This window comes from Myotis nattereri (assembly GCF_964212035.1).
Source record: "Myotis nattereri genome assembly, chromosome: 1".
NCBI lineage: Eukaryota > Metazoa > Chordata > Mammalia > Chiroptera > Vespertilionidae > Myotis > Myotis nattereri.
The window spans coordinates 143,469,391-143,492,833 of NC_138075.1; the positions used below are offsets into that span (position 1 = coordinate 143,469,391).

At 40.6% G+C, this 23,443-nt stretch overlaps 1 pseudogene across 1 annotated transcript; it reads right to left on the minus strand.

Moving 5' to 3' along the window:
• Positions 1-20,435: 20,435 nt before the first annotated feature.
• On the minus strand, positions 20,436-23,099 carry LOC308530742 (sal-like protein 4; annotated as a pseudogene). Its single transcript has 2 exons — positions 21,472-23,099; positions 20,436-21,433 (listed from the first exon to the last, which is right to left on the minus strand). The product of its transcript is annotated as a sal-like protein 4 (transcript).
• Between the last annotated feature and the right edge of the window lie 344 nt (positions 23,100-23,443).

The window sequence follows — 23,443 nt, forward strand, 5'->3', positions numbered from 1 at the left end:
GGATTGATGAGAGAGGGGAAGAGCAATTTCTATGCCTCTGCCTTAACTCTCCCTGCCTTCCTGGATCCGACCAGTGTTTTGGTTTCATCCACATACACTTGTGAATCTTCGTTCTCAGTGACGAATTTTGTTAAGTCTCATAATAGGAGCAGCCTGACGGATGAAAGTAGTAGCTCGTGCATATCTCTGAAGGTCACGAAATAAAAACCTGATATAAAATCTCTGTCATCAGTGATGCAGCAGCAAAAGTCCCACTGATAATATCAAACGGAGTCATAAAGTTTTCTGTCGGACTATCAGTGTGCATGTATACATTAAAAAATAAATGTATTTTTCATCACCATATACAGTGTTTTTGTCACTCGAATGAATTTTATTATTTCTTCAAGGTTCTTCACATACGTACACCTTAAGAGATATCAGGTAGGTATAACATGTTCTCAAAAAATTAAGGTTGGCACGCAGAAGAATTTTGAGTCAGAGAGTTTGCTGGTTTTGGCACGCACTCACAAAAAGGTTACCCACCCCTGGCTTAGGACCTCTCCTCTGTGGGAGGCAACCAGGGTGGGCCAATCAAAGGACAGCGCCACCCCAGTCACCCTGCCACTGCCGCTGCTGGCCTCCCTCTGTGGAAGGCCCTCCCCCCCACACTCCCCCCCACTGCCCCCCACCCCCGCCATTGCCCTTCTGCCACTGCTGGTCGCTGCTGCCCCTCCCCCCATCGCCATCCCCTCCCTCTGCCTGCTGGCACACACCTTGGCTGGCCTGGTGCAGTTTGCTCACCAGCCCCACCCCCTGCCGACCAGTCCTTCCACCATTTGGACAATTTTAATATTACGCTTTTATGATATAGGATTGTTTTGAGGCACCACAAATTGTGTCCATATTGATGATGAACTTAATTGATAAATGTCGTGCGTGTTCTGACTGTTCCACTGGCTAGCACTTCCCCTCTTTCCCACTCCTTCAGCCTCTCTATTCCCTGAGGCACAATGATATTGAAATCAGGCTTCTATGTGTTTAGGTGATAGAAAGAGTCCCTTGTCTCTCACTTTAAATCAAAAGACCCTGCACCAAGGAAAAGATTGCAACTCACTAAAGGCTCACGTAATGGCTAGCATTTTTAGCAATAAAGTATTTTTAAATTAAGGTATGTAAATTGTTTTTAGACATAATGCTACTCACATTTAATCACTATAGTATAGTATAAACATAACTTTTATATGCACTGGGAAACCCAAAAAACAAATTGTGTGATTTGCCTTATTGCAATATTCACTTTATTGTAGTGGTCTGGAATCAAACCCATAATACCTATTAGGTATGCCTGTATTGATACATCAATACATTATATATATATATATATATATGGAGAGAGAGAGAGAGAGAGAGAGAGAGAGAGAGAGAGAGAGAGAGATCCTGTACCTTTACTATCAGGCCATCTCAATTTTATTTTCTATAGATTATTTTATTCCCTTTCCTTCTTATCATACCTACCACCAAGCAGGTACAGGTGATTTGTGCCTTTTTCTTAAACTGTGCCAATACTTTCTTGCTGGGACTACCCTGTGCTAACCTAAATCCTCACCAGCTCCAACCAATTCTCCACAAGGCAACCAGAGGTCTTTCAAAATCTAAGGCAAAAGTTCAATTAAGTCACCTACTTGATTCATACCTTTCAATGGCTTCCTATTGTTCCTAAAATAAAGATGAATTTTTGGTACGGCCTACAGAACCCTGTATGCTGGGCGTCATACTGACCTTCCCAGCTTGTTCTCCCCCACATGTGATGTTGGTCTCCAATTCATTGTGCACTTGCTCTCTCCTGTCCACTGCTCACCCATTTGCTTACTCAACTTGCAGACCTCAGGTAGGCATCTTCCTTGAGGAAGCTTTCCCTAAAACCCCAATTATTTCAAATCTCATATGAGCCTTCCCAGCATCTCACCCTCAGAGCGTTTCTTGCAGTTGGAACTATACATATTGTTTTGTTTTGATTGTTATTTTTTTATGAGAGAGAGGAAGTAGAGGGAGAGAGTGAGAGAAACATCAATGTGAAAGCCAAACATCAATCAGCTGCCTCCTACACATCCCCCAGTGGGGATTGAGCCCACAACCTAGGCATGTGCCCTGACCCGGAATCAAACCGGCAAACTTTTGGTACATGGGATGACACTCAACCCACTGAGCAACACTGGCTAGGGCTCAGACAAGTTTGGTGATAAACTAATGCTGTCTTTCCTTCAAGACTGCAAGGTCCAAGAGGGCAGGTGTAAAATTTGGCTTTGTTTGTCATTCCATCATCAGGAATTAGCACAAAATCTGGAACTTAGAAAATGCTCATGGAATATTTTTTGAGTGAATTAATTTTAATGAATTCAGGTTACCTCTACCCATCCACCACCAAATCTGTGAAATCTTACTGTAAAGTTTTTTGACAGTTGAGAATAACTAGGCTCCACTCTAAAATGTACAGAAATCTTGCTCTCATATTCTAAATCTCCCCAAATATAAAGATTATATTTTAAGTTTTGGTTGAAGTTTGCCATCTTACTTTTTTGGGGGTGTGGGAGGGAGGGAATGCTTAATGCAAATATGACTGAATGTTTGGTGTTACTTTGTTTTAGGGGAGGAACAAGTATGTATTCAATATCTATTTTCTGTGTTTGTTCTGTTACACAACTTCAATATTAACTGTTAAGTAGCTAAGTAATTACTAATTAGTAACTATTACTAATACAATTAAAGGGGTCATCTTGCCAAGCATGCTTAAATTTAAAGAAATATAGTATAACGGGTAGAATAGCTTGAGAATTTAAAGTTATTAAATATGCTACATATCTCTATATATAAAAGCCCAAGTTACCTTTATGACCGAACAACCAGAACGACCGGAATGACCAGTTGACCAGTCACTATGACACACAGTGACCACCAGGGGTCAGATGCTCAGTGCAGGAGCTGCCCCCTGGTGGGCAGTGTGCTCCTATAGCCAACCTCTCACAGCCAGCCAACCTCCACCAGTCCCTCCCTGCGGCTGGCAAACCTCCCATGGTTCCTCCCCCTATCTGGTAGGCCCCATCTGGCAGGCCCCATCTGGCCAGCAGGCTCCATGGCTGGCAGGCCACAGCCAGCAGCTGGCAGGCCCTGGCTGGCCCAGCCCTGATCAGGACTGGGCAAGATAGCCCTGATAGGCCCTGATCACTAGCCAGGCCTAGGGATCCCACCTATGCACAAATTTTGTCCACCAGGCCTCTAATCTGATATTAAAATGATTCTAACATTAGAAAGGATTCTGTGTCTTTATTTTTTATACTTCTGTAAACTTCAGTAAATATATAGAATAAAAAATAAAACATTATGTTACTGGGGAACATACAGCCTAGAAGCAAAATGTAATTCTTCAGTTTATTTCTATCCCATTCTAACATGAAACTACACACTAGCAAGTGTGTTGCTCACACACTTGTTTTTAGTACTATGAAGAACACTAAAACAATTACAAAAGAGTATTAAATTAATACAAAATACCAAAAGAGGTGTTGACTCGATGGTAGAATATTTGCTTCAAAACAGATGTTCCCTAATGTAAATCTGATCTATCCCTTGGATGGACCTTCTCATTCACTATTTTCTACTTCTGGCTTGGAGCTACTTTTTTCTTTTCTTTTCTTTACCTCTCTCTAACGATGGCTTTCTTTGTTCCATCACATGGCTCTTCTTATTCATTATCTTTCACAGAGGAAATATCTAGACAATTACTTTTAATTTTTTGTTGTTGTTGTTATTTGGTCAATTCAGGAGATGCTCTTTTAAAAGATGGCATTTATTTCTCCTATATAGTGTAGAATATACAAAAATGCTAAGACTTAGCACAGACAAATGCAGAAATCTATGACTCATAGTTTATACTGTCACTCAAATCCATTAGCTCCTGATTATTACTGAAACTTTGGTAACATTTTACATGATTTTAAATGCACATCTCTGTTGCTTCTTTGATTCCTGTCTGCATCCAATCACCATACTTAAAAAAATCATTTTATTCTTTGCCTAGAATATTTTTTATTGCTTTTTCTCCAATTTTCTTTTTAGTTCAATCATCTTAACATGATTTTCTAAAAAGGGGGAAAGTAGGCAAGAAGAATCTACATGAATTGAACACTTCCTATATAACAAACATACTCACTTTCTCTAAAAAATATATAAAATTTAAATTCTTGAACATGAAAGATACAGTAATAAAATGGAGAAGTAGAAGTATCATCTTTGACAATGACAGAAGTAAAAAATAACACTAGGAGTCCCACTGACAAAGATCTAACTTGAAACCAGTCAATTAAGATAGACTCCCATAAGATGGAGTCACTTGGTGAATGTTCTAAACAGTTCTGTTCATAATTATGGAAACCACACCTTTCTTCTCCACACAAAGAGCATTTTGTATGTGGTAGGAGATGGATGAAGTGGGGTTGGGAGGGATAGGGGAGAGGTTATGGGAACTCGAACAATTTCATAAACAATTTAAAAGGAATTCATGGCAACACAGTGGAGTGTCTGTTACTTTAACATATATTACATATTGTTTCAAATGTTGCACTTTTTTCAAGCTTTTATTACAAGGATTCTTTCACTTCCTCTTTATTTTTTATTAAAGCTGATCTTATCACATTAAGAACCATTAATCTACAAATGAAATCAAATTGTTTTCTTAAACAGAAAACAGATCCTATATAATAAAAGCCTAATATGCTAAGTGCTCAGTCGTCTGTTCATCTGTTCAATCAATCAAAGCATAATATGCTAATGATATGCTAAGGATGCTAAACTGCTCGCTATGATATGCACTGACCACCAGGGGGCAGGTGCTCTGACTGGTAGATTAGCTTGCTGCTGGGGTCTGGCTGATTGGGACTGAGCGAGATGGGCCAGATGTGCCCTGGAGCCCTCCAGCTCTCCCTCCCCGGCTGGCTAACCTCCTGCAACCCTCCTCTGCCCCAATCATGAACCGGTGGGGTCCCTCAGCCTGGCCTGCACCCTCTTGCAATCTGGGACCCTGCGGGGGTTGTCAGAGAGCTGGTTTTGGCCTGATCCCACTGGCCAGGCCAAGGAACCCCACTGATGCACGAATTCACGCACCGGGCCTCTTGTATAAGAATAAGATGGTATTATTTTGCTGTTGTTATTACTATTAGCTAACCAGAAACATATTATATATTATTAGAATTATATATTAGGAAATAAAGGTTTTGGGGTCAAAAGGTATAAACTTCCAGTTACAAAATAAGTCATGAGAATGTAATGGACAGCCTGTGACTATAGTTAATACTGTATTATACATCTGAAAGTTGCTAAGAGAGTAGATCTTAAAAGTTCTCATCACAAAAAAAAATCTGTACCCGCAGATTTTAGTTTGTGTGGTAATAGATGTTAACTAGACTCACTGTGGTCATTTCGCAATAAATGCAAATATTGAATCATTGCAATGCACACCTGAAACTGATGCAATGTTATATGTCTTTTATATCTCGATACAAAAGATTATTTAAAAAGAAAGTAAATGTTTATCTTTTTAGCATAATTATTTGTATTCTATCTTTATAAAAATATATTCTTTCACAGCTTCCCACACAGATTGAAATTCACTTTCTGTAGAAAATACTCCCTTGAAGAATTATTTCTTCATCTGGGCATACTCTCCTGTTGGTTGTAGTAATCTGAGCTGTAGTTATTTACAGTCCTTTGTGTATTTTTTGGCAAATATTATGTCATGTGTGTGTTTTGAACCCTCAAGTAGTATGTAAACTTGAAGGACAAACAACAAATTTAAATGTTCAAAGAAAAATCTATATATTATACAATGTCTAGATTTAGCTGAGTAGCTGGCATACACTATCTCTATATTATTATTATTATTATTATTATTATTATTATTAAATGCCTCAAAATTAGACACCTATTTTCTTAGATTCTTCTGTCTTCATACATACATATTTATCTACTATGGCATTTAATATATATAATTTTGAATGAGAAGGACTAAAGATTATTTATTGTCATTATTACCAATATTATTATTGGCAGTAATTCTTGTGAACATAGAATTAGTGCTAAAATAATCATCTGATTGCAAACAAGTCATCTGACTTTCTTCTGTTTTACTATCTTTATCTGGAAAAAAAAATTTCTTAAAAAAGTGTTTCCTGTATTTTGAGGGTTATTAAAAGTATTCACTTTGAGTTACTTCTAAGATAAAAATTGAATAAGTACTGAAGACATGAGATGGTAAATTCTGGGTAAAGAGTTGCTAGAGTCTGGTTTTGGTTTTGAGTTCTCAAAATTGGATGCCACAGACAGACAGTTGTTAGGACTGATCATTCAGATATTTAATGCATTTTCACTGAACACATTTCATGTGACAGGCATTGCGGGGGATCCTGGGGAAACGGTAGAGAGCAAGACAGAAAGTGGCCCCTCTGTCAGAGCTTGTGGTACACTGTCCGTGCAGAGGGTGGGCTGTGGTGAGAGGAACAGGAAGTAAGGTGTATCTCTCAGTTTTAAGGATCAATGCTCAGCTCCAAAAAATGGCAAAGCCATCTTGAATTGATGCAGACAGTACCGTCAGGAGCAGATGAGAACGGCTGTGTAGTTAGGCGGTATTGACACATTGGATCCACTTGCCTATTTTCCATTTAATAGACTTGGTAATAAATAGAAAAAACTCACTGAAATTTCAGTACTCATTTGGGTGTGGAGGAAGCTTCCTGGAATGAGAGCAGGATGGAGACGCTGAGAGAGCAGGCTTCTCACAAACACTTCCTGCTCAAACTTGTTTCAGACAGACTGAACATTTTACAAGAACAGGTTTCTTATTATACTCCTCTCAGCCTTTTGGACTAAAATCAGCTGGCTGAGAAGCATTAGAAAAGTATCAACCCTTTTCAAACCTAAAGTAACAAGGAGAGTTTTATTGAAAACTTTTTTTTTATTCTACTCATATATCTGTAAGTTGCTTGCTACATAAAAAGTTTATGCATATTTCAGATGCTTTATTATTTTACAGTCTCCAAAAAATATGGATAAGTCAAACCAAATGTCAAATTCTAACACCTGTTACAAATAAACAGGCTTAAAGCAAACTTCCCTGGTCATGCTTATGGGAAGATTTAACCCACTGCTGAGAATTAATGAAACATTTTAGAGAGCTGTGTATTTTAGCGAAAAATCGCCCACATTTTCCTGGGGAGTTAAATAATTTCCAGGCATAGGCAATGAAGTCAAATCCTTGCTGTATTTGCCCTCAGTACTTCCAAAGACTTGTTTGGGAAAAATTTCAAAGAAAGAAAAAATGAGTTTACCTGTTCAAAATCAAGAAAATATGACGACATCCTGGTTCAAGATTATCTCATGATCCTCAGACTTCAGAAGTAGGCTAAATTTCTTACAGAGAGTCCATAACTAGAAGTTCCCAAGAAACATCTAGAAATCACTGACAATTGGAGTGCATTTTTATCATTCTTAGAACATGTCAGCAAAGCATCTAGGCCAGCGGTTCTCAACCTGTGGGTCGCGACCCCTTTGGGGGTCGAACGACCCATTCACAGGGGTCACCTAAGACCATCGGAAAACACATACATAATTACATATTGTTTTTGTGATTAATCACTATGCTTTAATTATGTTCAATTTGTAACAATGAAAATACATCCTGCATATCAGATATTTACATTACAATTCATAACAGTAGCAAAATTACAGTTATGAAGTAGCAATGAAAATAATTTTATGGTTAAGGGTCACCACAGCATGAGGAACTGTATTAAAGGAAGGCATTAGGAAGGTTGAGAACCACTGATCTAGGCCTTTGTACTTTGTGTTTCCTGTACCTGGAATATTTCCCTTCCCCTACCCATTCCATACATAGGTCTCATTTCCATCAAGTCTCAACCCATGAACTTGTCTTTCTGGTCCTAATTTACAGCATTCTGTTTTCCTTGGTCAGAAGCCCTATGCCTCAGCCATTTCTTATTCACTGACATCCACACACTTTATATTCCTACACACATTCTTCATCTCTCTCAAACAATATCTTCTCTATTGTTTAGTTCCCATCCTTTCCAACCTCACCTTCTGTCTGGCTTTCCAGGCAACTGTGGGAAAGTGGAGACAAAATCAAGGTGGAGGCAATAGTGAGGTGACCCATTTTCTGTCATTGCATCACAACAGCTGGTTCTGATAGGATTCAAGGAATATATTCCAAATGAAATGTAAGCTTCTGCTTCTATATTAAATTAAGCCTTTGGCATTCTTAGATCTGATATGTGAGATTTTCAAATTTAGCACATAACTCATAGATACACAGAATAAGTTGATGGTTGCCAGAGGGGAAGGAGGTTGCGGAGCTGGGTGAAAAAAGGTGAAGGGATGAAGAAGTACAAATTGGTAGTTACAAAATGATCACAGGAATGTGGAATGCCCCATAGGGAATATGGTCATTAATATTGTTATAACTATGTATGGTGTCAGGTAATACTCAATTTATTGAACTGATCACTTCATGCATTATATAAATGTCTAATCCCTGTGTGGTATAAGTGAAACTAATATTGTAAATCAACCGCAATGAAAAATAAAAATATTATTTAGAATGTAGCACATACCCTAGAAGTTTATGATATGTGTTAATTTCTAGTTTTCTTGAATTTTGAACCTAAGTCTTTAGCAAGTCATTTAGCCAGTCACAATCTCTCCACAAGCTTTATTGCTTTCTACTAGTACTTTCTTATAGAATATATCTTGTTAATGTGATGCTTAAAATTTGGGATTTTAAAGTGTCAGGCTATATCTCTTAACTATAATAAGTATCCACTGCATTTATTATGGCTCCATTTTGCACATTAAATTCCTAGAACTGGCATCAAAAGCTAGGGGCTTTTTTATAAAAATCTGTGCATGGTGGGACAACACAAATGGGTTGTGAAATAATTGACTGCAATTGCTACTCCTTGGGAGAGTGAAATTGAGATGAGAGGAGAAAGAAGAGATATGTATTCTGTGGTATTACATAAAAATGAGCCAGGTGCCCCAAACAAAAGGAAATAGAATAGAACTGAACTATTCTAAGCATTTTAAACCAAGTGATTGTTAAATCATCTTGAGGCACAAGTGTTGAGAATAAAACATTTTTCTGGCACTTTGCAAAAGATAGGATCAAGCCATAGGTTGCTGTAAAAAAAAAAAGTGAAGCCCATTGCCATTAGTTAAAAAATAAAGAAGAAAAAAGAAAGAAATTATTAATGCTCATCTACATTCTATCTCCAGATTTCGTTTTCTAATATATTCTCAAAAAAAAAAAAAGAGGCAGGGTTCCATAGCTGATTCTAGGGTTGGTACCAGAAATACATAAGGCAAGCCAGAGCAATTTACAGTACTAGAAAGTAAGGAAGTATCAAAAAATAAAGGGATGGGGCACATCAAAGCGATATAGGAACCAAATGGAAAGAGCTCCCAATGGCTAAAACTGTGGGCGATTCGAAGCAAGGAACCAATAATGTATTAGATTATAACCCAAACTATAAAACAAGCATCCATGAGTTCATGCTGATACAAATGAATAAATAAGTAAATAAGAAAAGATAAAGCTCCTGTACAGAATAATTGAAATAATTTCTATAGCTACCCCCCCACACACAAATAAGTGGACCTGAGCTCCCCATTTCTTGACAATTGGTCACACTTAGTGACTTGATTTTGAAGGGTAGAGTATGAGAAGGTGAAAAGCAGATAACTTCACAGTGGAAAAACCTGACAAAGACTATCTAGGGCTGGGTGGAGGTGGGCAAAGGGGGCAGAAATGGGGGACATCTGCAATGGTGTCAACAATAAAAATTTTAAATTAAAAAAAAGGAATGGATATGTGGAAGATGCTATCAAGGTCAAATTCACAGTCGTCAGTGACAAGTTGGATTTTTATTCATTCAAGAAATATTTATTGAGCACCTATTATGCTTTTGGCATGGCTCTATATGTAGCAATGCATAAGACAAAGTATTTGCCTTATGATGCATCCCAGTAGGGTAAGGGGGAAATAAACAAGTAAATCTATACTAGCATATTAAGTAATAATGTAATGATAAAAAATAAAGTACAATAACATATGCCGATGGTGGGGATACATGCAACAATGGAAAGGGAGGAAAGGTGGTAAACAGAATAATGGTCTCCCACAGACATCCAGGTTTTAAAACCCAGAACCTCTAAATATGTCATGTTACATAACAAAGGGGAGTGGAGTTTGTACATGATATTAAGGAGGCAAATAGCTGATTGCAAAATAGAGAGATTACCTTGGTTGTCTGGATGAGTCTGATGTAATCACAAGGGCCTTAAAAGTGAAAGAGGAACTCAGAAGTAAAGCCGAAACTGGTTTGGCTCAGTGGATAGAGTGTCGGCCTGCGGACTGAAAGGTCCCAGGTTCGATTCTGGTCAAGGGCATGTACCTGGGTTGTGGGCACATCCCCAGTAGGAGATGTGCAGGAGGCAGCTGATCAATGTTTCTCTCTTATCGATGTTTCTAACTCTCTATCTCTCTCCCTTCCTCTCTGTGGAAAATCAATAAAATATATTTAAAAAAAAAAAAAAGAGGGAGAGAGAGAGCAGTCTGAGAGGGACTGGATGTTTGACTTTGAAAATGGAGGAAAGACCGTGGAGGAATGTGGGTGGCCTCTAGAAGTTGTATATGGCAAGGAAATTAACTCTCCCCTAGAGCCAGAGAGGGAGGGAGGGAGAGAGAGAGAGAGAGAGAGAGAGAGAGAGAGAGAGAGAGAGAGAGAGAGACTTGTGACTTGTTCCACTTATTGATGCCTTCATTGGTTGATTCTTGTATGTGCCTCATACCCTGACCGAGGATTGAGCTCACAACCTTGGAGTGCAGGGGTGGAGCACTAAAGACACACATTGGTGAGAAGCAGATCATGAGATATGCCCATCAAACAGTAGCGTGGTCACAGATAGGCCTCCTCTCAGGGAATCTCTTGAAAAGAAGCTTTAGTGAGAGGCACACTCCTCGAGGGAGTGTCAAAGTCTTGAACCTAAACCTCGGGATGCACAAGAGCCTTGTTTTCTGCAAATAGGAAATTGGGTGTCGGAATGGGACTCTCTCAGTGTTTTCATTCTTCTGCCACCAAGTTCATGGACATTCATTTTTAACTCTCATCTATAGTCAGATATTAACGAAAGCAGATTTAGATATAGTTGAATATTCCATTAAAAGGAAAAGAGGTGCTTTAAAGAAACAAAAGTGGCACCAAAAATTTCTAGAGGAAAAGCAATTAGAGAAAGCCAGTTCTCTTATCGGCGTTTTGCTAACTGGCAATATTACTTGGGCAAGATACTTCTCTGTGTTTCTAGTTGCTCTCATGTGCATAGTAATATTTGTCGTGAGAGACCAATAAGATAATTAATATAAAAGTAATTTGGAAAAAATGTAAGCTATTATAACCAAACCAGAATAGATAAGTGCTTTGAACATTTCATGTTTGACTCCAAAATGATAACTTCCTCCTGACAATAATGCTACTTTCAGATTTGGAAGCTAGAGAAGAGCTCCATTTCCTCCCACTGTTGTAGGATGCAGTTACGTTCCTGTAGTGCCAAATAAGTAATTCTCCCTAGTTTTGCAGGCTACCTATTGATAACTAACTAATGGCTTTTTGGTCAGTGGGTGTTTTAGTTGTTGTTTTCCAAAAAAATAGGCAAATTAAAATTTTTAAAAGTTCACTAAATTGGATTACAAGCTCTACTAGATTTCATTTGTATCATTGTTTAGCTACCAAAGCACCAACTCTTTGGAAAAAGAATTAGACATGATATGAGCCAAGTTAAATTAATACAAGTGTGGACTGTTTGTGGATGCATATATGCTCAATCTAAAATTATTTTTAATTTATTCTGGAAGCACTTTTTGAAGTTCAATAAATGTTTTAGAAACCAGTGGGAAGTCCACAAATGGTAATAGTATTTAGCTCATTTCAATGGAAATGGTTTCATTAACATGTCAGCTGCTAAAAATGGATGAGCCCAACCATGTCCTTGGCCTGCCTCAAGGAAAAGAACTCAACTTGAACAGTTTTGCTTTAAAAAATAATCCTTGTTTAAATTGTTAACAGTTGCTCTCGTGGTGGCCCATGGCAAGAAACTCAAATCCCTCTTCCTCCCTCCTTTAGGAGCATTTTCAAACCCTTCAGCTAGCTTTTATACTGCCAAATGCAAAACAACATTTCTAATGACATTTCCAACTACTTTAACCACTTTTAGTGACAGACATCCTCCTCAGTGCAGAGTTTTAAATCTAAACTTCGGCATGCAAAACAACCACATCTTCTGCAAAATGATCTCAAAAGCCCCAAAAGTAATGAGCAGTATCAGTAATAATATCAGGATAGACTTCCAGTGAAAGGATCACATGGAAATAACTAAGCAACTTTTAGAATAGCTGCTCTATAAGAATTAAAATTAAGTGTAAATGTCTGAAATAATTTTGTTCTCGAAGGAATGAGGTTTATTTTAAAGTGGGTGACTTCAAGGAGGGAATTTCCTTGGTGACTTAAAACACTAGGATTGTTAGGAAAATATCATATAAAATCTGCCTTGAATAAAGGCAATTTCATCAAACAGAGCTCAGACCAGAATGATAACTCATGGAAATATTTTCAAAAATGGTCACCAAAGGGAACATTGAACCCTACATTGTTACTACCTAACTTAAGTCCTTAGAACTCTTCATTTAGCGCCTACATTATTTATTTCAAGTCCTTAGCTAAGCTCGCTGTCTAGAAGTACACAATCCAAATTAGTACAAATGGAAAGAATATTTTATTTACACTTTAAATGCCCAGAAAGTTCTTCCCATTTCCCAGTTTTTCTAATGCCACTGGTTAACATTTCAAAAAACTGTATAAAATTTCTACCTTCTTTTTTTTTCTTGGAAAAGCCTACTGTGTACATCTGAAACCTTTGTGACAAGTTCTACCAAAGCAATTGGTGGCTTTTTTCTGAGTTGAACTATGAGGTTTCACAGCAAATTTTCAAGGCTCCTGCTCCCACCTTGTTTCTAATGCATCAAATTCAAACGGCAAATGGCCAGATGGCACAGAGTTGTCCAATGCAGGAAGTAAGAATCTCCTAACATCTGGAAAACAGCTCTCCCACTTCTGCTCCTGGCACCAAAGAATGAAAAGAAAGAGAAAACACAGGAGGAAATCAGTGATATTAGGTTAGGCAAGACTTCTTAGGTATTGCACCAAAAGCACAATCCATAAAAGAATGAATTGGCCTGGCCAGCGTAGCTCAGTAGTTGAGCATCGACCTATGAACCAGGAGGTCACGGTTGGATTCCCAGTCAGGACACAGGCCCAGGCTGCAGGCTTGATCCCCAGTGTGTGGTGTGCAGCAGGCAGGCAATCAATAATCCTCTCTCATCATTGATATTTCTCTCTCTCTCTCCCTCTCTCTCTCTTCCTCTCTGAAATCAAAAAAACATTTTTTTTAAAAAAGAATGAATTGATCAATTGGACTTCATTGAAATTAAAAGCCTGCTCTTTAATAAACACTATTGAGAGAGAGAAAACGCAAGCCACATACTGGGAAAAATATTTGCAAGTTATATATTCGATGGAGTTGCTTGAAGAATACATAAGGAACTCTCAAAATTTAATAATTTAAAAAAGACACTTTATTTTCTCTGAGTGTTTCATTTCACTTAGCATAATGCTCTCAGGTCCATCCATGCAGTCACAAAGGGTAAAATGTCCTTCCTTTTTACAACCGAGTAGCATTCCATTGTGTAAATTAGCACAGCTTTTTGATCCACTCATCTATTGATGGGCACTTAGGCTGCTTCCAGATCTTGGTTATTATAAATATCACTGCAATGAACATAGGGGTGCATCTATTGTTTTGAATCAGTGTTTCGGGTTTCTTTGGATGTATTCCTAGAAGTGGAATCACTGGGTCATAAGGCCTGTCAGAGAAAGACAAGTACCATATGATTTCACTCAAATCTGGAAAAAGGTAAAGGGATTAAGCAAAAAAAAAAAAAAAAGTCATAGACACAGATAACAGCATGATTAGCGGAGGGAAAGAGGCTTAGGGAGGTGATATAGAAGAAGGTAAAAGCAGCGGAAAATGGTGATGGAAGGAGACTTGAATTGGGGTGGTGAACACACAATACAATATAGAGATGATGTAATATAGAATTGTACACATGAAATCTATAAAATGTTATTAATCAATGTCACCCCAATAAATTCAATTTCTAAAAATTTTAATAGGCCAAAAATCTCAACATACACTTCCCCAGAAAAGTCAGGCAGATTGCAAATAAGCAGATGAAAAGATGTTCAAGATTATTAGTCATTAAGAAAATGCAAGTTAAAATCACAATGAGATACCATTGCACAACTACTGAAACAAATAAAATTTCAATGCTTACTATATCAAATGTCTTCAAGAATGGAAGAACTGGAACTTCCATGCACTGCTTATGGAAATGTAAGGTGTACAACCACTTTGGAAAATAGTGTGGAAATTTCTTAAAATTAACCTACATCTACTATACGGTTCAGCCATTTCACTCTTACATATTTACGTAAAAGAAATTATAACATCTCTCTCCATAAGACTTGTATGTGATGTTCATACACTTTTATTTGTAATAGTTAAAAAATTGGAAACAATCCAAATGTCATTAACATGTAAATGGGTAAACAAATGGGTCTTTATCCATATAATAGAATACCACTCTGCAATACAAAATAATGAACTACTGATACATGACAATGTATATGAATCTCAAAATTAATATAAAGAGTGAAAGAAATTAAACAAGAAAATACATAATGCATATTAGAGTGAAAGAAATTAAACAAAAAAGTACATAGTGTATGATTATATTTATATAAAATTCTAGGAAATGCTCAGTAATCTATATGTAACAAAAAGCAGATCAGTGGGCGAAGGAGAGAATGGGGTGGAAGGATCAGGTGTGAATGAATTACAAAGGACACAAGAAAACTCCTTGGTACTGAAAATGTTATAACTGCAATGATAGTTTCATGGATATATATTCTATATATAAATTTATCAGTTTTATGTATGCTGTTTAATATATATCACTTATACCTCAATAAAACTGTATTTTTAAAAAAAATAAAAGAAAAACACTCTCCAGAGGCAATATTAGGCTATTATGTAGGTAGAAATAAATCAAGTTGTCTGCTCTTGGCCCACACTGAACTTCCTCTTCCCCCTCATATTATCTGCAAGTTTATGAACTAACAAATAAAGCAAGCAGTCTTCATGGACAATACATTTATACAGGCAAAAGGCAGCCAGCTAGCCACTCTTCCTACTTGCCCAGAAGAACAATAATAATCAATGTTTGATGAGCAGCAAAGCATATGGATTTGATTTACAACGTTTCCCTCCTCTGAGAGGGTGGGCTGGTAAAGGTACTTCTACGCTGGAAAATGCTTACTTACCAAGTTTTGCTAAAGGGGCAGATGCACATCTTTTGTTTTTCCCCATGACTTCTACACCAGTAGTTGTCTGTTGTCTTGTAGCCTGGATGGCTCTGTCCACAGAGCAGATGGAGCAGTTCTTTCCTGCTTCTAGTTAGATTTGATACTCACTAATAAAATAAACGTTTCCTCCTTGCTGCGTATTCTTGTTCACATGTGCTCATTTGGCACTGTACCTGCTTACAAGATGTTCTGGCAATGCAGGTGCCAAGTCATAATTGTTCCACTCTGGGAGCCTCAGAGCCCTCGGGGTACTAATTAATTCTGCCTTGTATTTTAATGATGATAATGATGGCGATGGTGATGATGGTGATGGTGATGATGATTAAACTTTAGACTTTTTTTTTGCAATATATTGACATTCTTGGATAAGTTCCGCTTAAGATCTTGTGATAAAGATAGCCATCCTCAAGTCATCAGTGCTTAGTGAAGACCAGCTTTTTCTCACTTGTGTTTCTCCCCTAAGGAAGGTGCCAATGGCTTTATTAAAAGGAAGGGGCTGTTTGCCAGTTGGAACTGCCTCACATGCCCTGTGAAGCTGCACAACATAGCTGGTGGGACAAAGAACCCAATTTCCATCCTGGAGCTGGGCTCCTGCCAGAACTCACACCACCTGAGAAGCAGCAGGAGAAAGCCAAGATGTCTGCAGTGTGTATAGCTATTTCCTTGGCACAAGTACAGATCCATTTATAGCACTTAGTGCTATCCATGTAGAATACTTACCACATATGCAAATAGCCAGTTTGTATGACCCTTGGTAGGCATGGCAATAGACTTTGTACCGACAGGTTGACCCAATGCTGAATCCTGCTGGTTACACCAGGATTAACTCACTGCACTGGCAGAAGACAAGCACCTCTGGCTGAACCCTGGGGCTCAGGTTGAGACTCAGCCTCCCAAGAGCTTCATGGTTAAGATACAGACAATGTACAGTGAACCCAGAGATTTTTGACCTTGAGACCCTTGCCAATCTACATGAAATGGAAAGACAGCATCAGTACAAGCACTGATTCTTCTTAATATGCCACTCTCTGTGGAGTTTTGGTTGCTCTTTTGTGAAATGAAACTCCTTGAAAGGTTTACAATACATAATCAACCCAGGTTCCCAGCACCCTTTGGGTTTCCTTGGAGAACACAATGCCAGTAATGAGTAAATTCCCCGGCATTCCTACCAGCCAAGGGATTTGGATAGAAACTATTTGCCTTCAGAAATGCCATAGCATAGTGCTACGCAACAAATGGGCTTTTCCTTCCTGTGCTGACAGTACAAGTTGGTTAAAAGTCTCTATTCAGCCTGAAGGTGAAAGGACTCTTAGAAACTTTCCAGACCGACTTAACATGTCTCCAACTTACACTTTATTGTAGACATAGTCCACAGCTTAATCTTTTAGAAAGCTGTCCAATCCACATTTACTTAAATTACTGCTGATCTCAAAACTAAATTAAAACGTTGGCTATTTAGATGTTCTTTGTCTCCTGTGATTTTGTTTAAATTAAATATTTGCCAAAGTAAAAGTTGTCAAGTATATTAAAATATATTTGGCATATATGCTGAGAAAGCTCCAACTACTATGCTATTATTCTTTGAGGTGCAAGATTGAAACATCACTTATTATTCCATCTGTTAAGGAATTGGGAATTTTTCCTGGTTGACAGGGGAAGGAAAAGCAATACCTGAAATTGAAAACCAAGCAAAAGTGTATGCATTTCACAGAGTCTATTTCTCCAAACAGTTCACATTGAGTAGTAAAATAACACTGTTAGAGTCACTTCCCTTCTCGTTCACGCCATCATGCTCATACTAATATATAAAAACATCTGTTTAGTTAGTTAGAAAGTCACAGTCTGAGTCCATTTTGACTGTTCATGGTAGAAAGTGGAGGCTGATATGGGCCATCAGTTTGAATATGAGAGACAGGTTTCCCTGCTCTTTGGTTATTAAACATTTTTAAATCACCCCAGTTATAAGTGCCAACTGAGAGTAAATTAGTAGCACTTTTCTTGTGTTTATGGACTTACGGGGAAATGCTGATACAGTATCATAGTGCTGTGTTATAAAGGGGTTCATGACAGTTCTCCCCAATGTGTCACTTTGACATGTGAAATATTTTGAGCTGAAGGCAACCAAGACCCTACATGCTCATTAGAAATGTTTACCTCTTCTTTAAAGAATTTTAATTATGGACCTTGCCCATAATTAGAGTTATCAAAATAAGTAATGTTTATGACCTATCTATAGGGCAGGGCAAAATTCTATTTACTGATCATCTGTTCTTCTTATCAGGCTGTGAAAGACCTTCCTTGCCTCTGATGTCCCAAGGTAACAGCTCATCCCTATCTCAGAATGCCATATATCTCATTTTAAGTTTCTATCTCTGAACCTCTCATGTATGTGTCATTCCCTTACATACATACGTCATTAAATTCGGTTATTTTCTCTTGTTAACCCACCTCATGTCGATTTAATTATTAGACCAGTAGGAAGAACCTAGAAGAGTAGAGCAAAATAACTTCCTCCCCCACATAAACAGCCACTTTAGTGAAGCATTGGCATGGGCTGGAAGCATGAAGGGGAGAAAAGGGCAGGAATCCTCACTTGAAAACAGCAAACAGGAACTTGATGAGACATAAGTTGATTCTCTGTTGGGTAGATACCTCATCAGACACCAGATCAACTGACACTTTGATTTAGACTTCCCAGCTTCCAGAACTGTGAAGAATAAATATCTGTTATTTATAAGCTTCCTAGTGTATGGTATTTTGTTATAGCAGCCTGCATGGCCTAATAAAACAGAGAATCAACTATGTCCTCATCAAGTTGCTGTTCACTGTTTTCAAGTGAGGATTCCTGCCCTTTTCTCCCCTTCATGCTTCCAGCCCATGCCAATGCTTGACTAAAGTGGCTGTTTATGTTGGGGAGGAAGTTATTTTGCTCTACTCTTCTAGGTTCTTCCTACTGGTCTAATAATTAAATCTACATGAGGTGGTTAACAAGAGAAAATAACTGAATTTAATGACATATGTATGTAAGGGAATGGCACATACATGAGAGGTTCAGAGAGAGAAACTTAAAATGAGATATATGGCATTCTGAGACAAGAATGAGCTAAGTTACCTTGGGACATCAGAGGCAAGGAAGATCTTTCACAGGCTGATAAGAAGAGCAGATGATCAGTAAGTAGAACTTTGCCCTGCCCTATAGGTAGGTCATAAACATTTTCTTTTTTTTTTTTGAGGGGAAAAATACCAAAATTTATTTTCCACCAGTCAGCATTAGCAGGTAAAACTACAAGGTTTTCTCTGTAGATCACACATTCACAAGGCATAACAGTGAGAAAGCCTCTGGCATGTCCTCTGTAACAATATCCACTTCACAGTGTAAACAGGTTCTGGTATTGTATTCATTTACAATTTCAGAAGGAAAGGCACAACTTGGCAAATATATATATATATATATATATATATATATATATATATATATATATATTTATCCTGAAGTCAGGTGCAATAACTCAGAGACCAACTTTTGATACACATTTTGATGTACATTTCTGCATTGAGGGGAAAGACTCCTTCACCCAGAAACCAGGGTCTTTCCTTCTTCTTCCTCATTAAACCATCAGAGCAAAGTTTCAGCATTTGCTTTTTATATATGCAAGAAAGGAATTTAAAAAATCACCAAACATCTTGAAGGTCCAGCCACTCCCACCAATACATCACCTCTTAGGTTTAAGACAGGGACTGGGAACACTTTCAGTGGTCATAAAATAGGAAAAGAGGGACTAAAGCTACAAAAGTAGAAAAGTAATTGAGGTGGATAAATTAAAGCTTTCATACCCAGGACTCACCTGTTCCAACTTCGTAACCTTCATGCAATACTTACTGGGGAAAAGAATCTTCACAATTACTTGGCATAAGTCACATCAACAGTTTTATAAAAATTAGTATGTGAACCTCTAATCAGAAACATGCCCTCCATGAGTGTCTTCAAGAATGAAAGACTCATTTCCTCACTGGAGTAGGCACCGGTGAACTAACCGAAGTCACCTAAGGTCCCCTGCTCAGGTGCCCACCTGTCCTGGTGCTCAGGAAGGCGGCATCTGGAAGCAGGGAATACATTGGCACTCTTAAGGCACCAACTGAACTATATTTCAACAAGCAGCAACACACACATTGACTCCCTAAGAACTAAGATCGTCCATTGGAGGGCATCCTACTTACGGTCCCAAGGTTGACAGAATTTTGTAATTCCACACCTTAGTTTAAAAAAAGAAAAAGAAAGAAAGTACATTTAAAAAGAAAACAAAACAAAACAAAAGATGGGTGCAGGGTTGGGGGACATACAAAGCAGGTCACCAAGGATGACAGACCTGGTCCATTTACCCACACACACAGTCACCGGAAGTATGCAGCTCCCCCTCCCCAGTTAGGCTAAGCAGTTTCTTTCCCATCCTGGTTTAGTAAGTCCCAACTTGAAACAGGGGACAATCTTTGGAAACAGTTCCTCTAGCTTGTACCGAGTCTTCATATATACAGTTTGTCTCAAGTAACAAAGCCACTTTGCAAGACCCGCTTCTTCCAAAATTTTTTAAAAAAAAGAAATACTTGTCTGTATTTGTTTTAGTATGTGTGTTTTTTGTTGTTTTTATTTATTTATTTTTTTAGCAAAGCAGCATAGCAGCATCGTGACTGTCAGACATGCTTGAGGTTGTGGTCACAACCGTAAACATTTGCACATCAGTAAAAAAAACAAACAAGAGGAGATGGGTTCTTAAACAACAATAACAATGAAAGAAACAAAAGATCCAGTTCAAGCGGTCACTCCGCATTTCTCCTTCACACGGGCTCTCCCGTCGCTTAGCTGACCGCAATCTTGTTTTCCTCCAAGAGGTGAGGGGACTGGTGTTTGGGGACGCTATCAGCAGCACCCCGCTTTTCCACGTCGCTGCTAACCGACGGGGAGCCATCGATCTTGGAGACGGTGGTGTTGACAATGGAGCTGGCACCCGGGACACTGGGAGAGTCGGATGCCTCCGCTCTGGATCACCGAGATCTCGCTGGTCTTCACAGCCAGACCCCCGTTGAGCATGCTGGTGTCCTGGTTCCACACAACAGGGTCCGCGTTCACTGAAGGGGCCATGATTTCCTCGGGGAACACCTCTGAGACCCTCTTTGTGTCTGTTCCTAGAAGAGCCACGCTGTTCTCAATGGCCAGCTTCCTCCCGCGGCGCGCCGAGCTGTTGTTGGCACCAGGCGTCATATGGGGAACCTTCAAGTTGCCTTCGGTGGTGAAAGCTCGCCCACATACGTTACACACGAAAGGCTTCTCCCTGGTGTGAGTCCACTCGTGGACCTGGAGGGCGCTGGCCGAGGAGCAGTTCTTCCCGCACCGCGTGCAGGCGCGCTGCTCGCCCTGGCGGCCTGGCTGGGCCGCTAGCAAAGGTGCCTGGGGACGTGGTCCCGGGTCCAAATGCACCAGGAACTGCGACTTTGACATAGGTTGGCTGGGCTCCGACCAAGGCTGAGCCTGCTCCGACCTTCCATCTCAGTGCGGCTGCTGTCCGAGCTGTCTGCTTTGCCACTAGCGTCAGGAGACTTGGACTTGATGCTTTCTGTAGGCTATTGGTCACCTCCCGGATGTCTGGACTTCGGCTCTGATACTCCTGGCCTCCCATCCCTGAGGACGAGGAGTCGTTGGTCAAGCCATTGCTCTCCACCGAGCCATTCTCTCTGCGGCTCGGACCCTACAGGACCACAGGAGCAGGACCCACCTTCCCCCAGGCATCCAGGGGGGCCATCAAGGTGAACCCTGTTGTGGGCGATGCCGAGTGGATGCGGGAAAGAGGCATGGGGACCTTCTTTGGCAGTTTAAGACCCGGTGGCAAATGAGACATTTGTTGGGGTCAGTGGTGGCCTTGTCAATGTTCTCAACCAGCTGCTGCAACTTCATGGTCTCTGACCCTGGCTCGGGTGTCCCTCTCCCTTGGAAGCCAACAGCCCTTGGGGAATTATGGTTTGTCCCCAAACCAGAGAGTAGGGATCCATCCTCACTTTCTGGAGAAGGCCTGGGCTGCAGGCCGGGGACCAGGGGGCCCCCATTAGGTCCTTGGGGTTAGTCCCCAAGAGAGGTTCTGAGGTAGACCTACATTGGGGGGCCCTGTGACCAGGACAGGTTTGCTGTCTAGAGAGAGGCTCGATTCACCTTGGGGGACAGGTACAGAGAGTGCATAGGGAACGCCATTGCCTGCTGCCATTTTGTCATGGAACTCGGTAAACAGCTGGGGGTTCCCTTCCCCTGGGGCTGTCGATGAAAGTGTACCTTGAAGTTGCCCTTGGTGGTGAGCCGGTGGCCACAGACAGAGCACACGAAGGGTCTCTCTCCGGTATGGGAGCGGAGGTGGAGCTGCAAGGAGCTATCAGCCCCAAAAACCTTGCTACAATGCTCACCCTTGTGCCTGTAGAGGGTGGCCTCGTCTTTGGGTGTGACATCCACCGGGGACACTTGGGTGTCTTCCCTTTCCCTTTCTTAGACAGGCCTAATGCCACTGTGGAGAAAGGGCTCTGGGAGAGCACAGAGCTTGGGGTTGGGGGTATCAAAGCACCGGGGATGCGTTCAGGAGCACCCTCCTCCTTCCAGCCTCAGGGCGAAGGGCGGCAGCCCCAGGACACCGAGCTGGTGGTGGAAGGGATGCTGGTGGGAGGTAGCGTGGCTTGTTTCAAAGTGTCCAGGGACAGGCGTTGGCTTCCAGCTTTCTGGCTGAGCAAAGCCACAGCTGCAGAAACCTGCTGGGACACGAGGCTGCCTAAGGTCCTCAGGGTGTCAGCTCCCCTGCGCCGGAGTGGAGGGCCCGGGTGGCGCACAGTCACCTTGACTCGGATCTGCTGGGTGAGCTGGATCTGCTCCAGGCCCCACGAGATGCTGTGGCACCGGGCAGAGGTCTGATTCACTGCCACCTTGGTGCCCTGTGGTTGCTTGAAGAGTGACTTTAGTGTTGGCCACTTTGGCTTTGGGTAAGTAGCTTAAGTCCCGGGCTGTGGGTGGCAGGGTGGTCCCCGTCTTTCAGTACAGGACAGACTCCGCCCCTGGCTTCTCCTCCATGTCCCCTGAGCTGCTGCCCTCTCCCTGTGACTGTCCTGAATTCTTGGACTGCATGGCTGGTGGCTCAGCCCGGCCCCGAGAAGTCTTCAGAAGGCATCGGCCCCGCGCTGTGGTTCATGATGAGGACAGGTGGGTGTTTAGTGCAATTTTCCTTATGTTCTAAGAACTCAGAGATGCTGAAGAACTCTCCACAGCATTTCTCACAGATGTGAGTCTCCTCCTGACGAGGCATCTTTACAGCCGCTCGGTCCCCATTCGTGTCATCGCCAGTCCCCGGGGAGTTCACTGAAGCACCCGGCTCCCCCATCACCGGCGCCTCTGTGGCCGGGGCTGCAAACTCCAGGCGGGCTGTGGTGGCTGCTGCTCGCCTGGTCCTCCTTCGAGTTGATGTGCTGGGGTTTCGCCTGCTTGTGCCTGGACATGGTGCGAGCATGGGGGGGCCGGGAGAGCCGTGGCGACTCGCCCACTCGGCCACAAATTCCTGAGTTCAAGGTTTCTTTTGATACATTTCTTTTGATAACTCTAATTATGTGCAAGGTTCCCAATTAAAATTCTTGAAAGAAGAGGTAAAAGTTTCTCAGAGATGGTCATCGTTTTGCTGTGTCCTCACATGGCAGAAGGGGCTAGGGTGCTCGATGGGGTCTCTTTTGTAAGAGCACTAATCCCAATCATGACAACTCCACCCTATGACTAAGCACCTCTCAAACCTCACCTCCTAATAACATCACATAAGGAAATAACATAACTGTTGAGGGAACCTTAATAT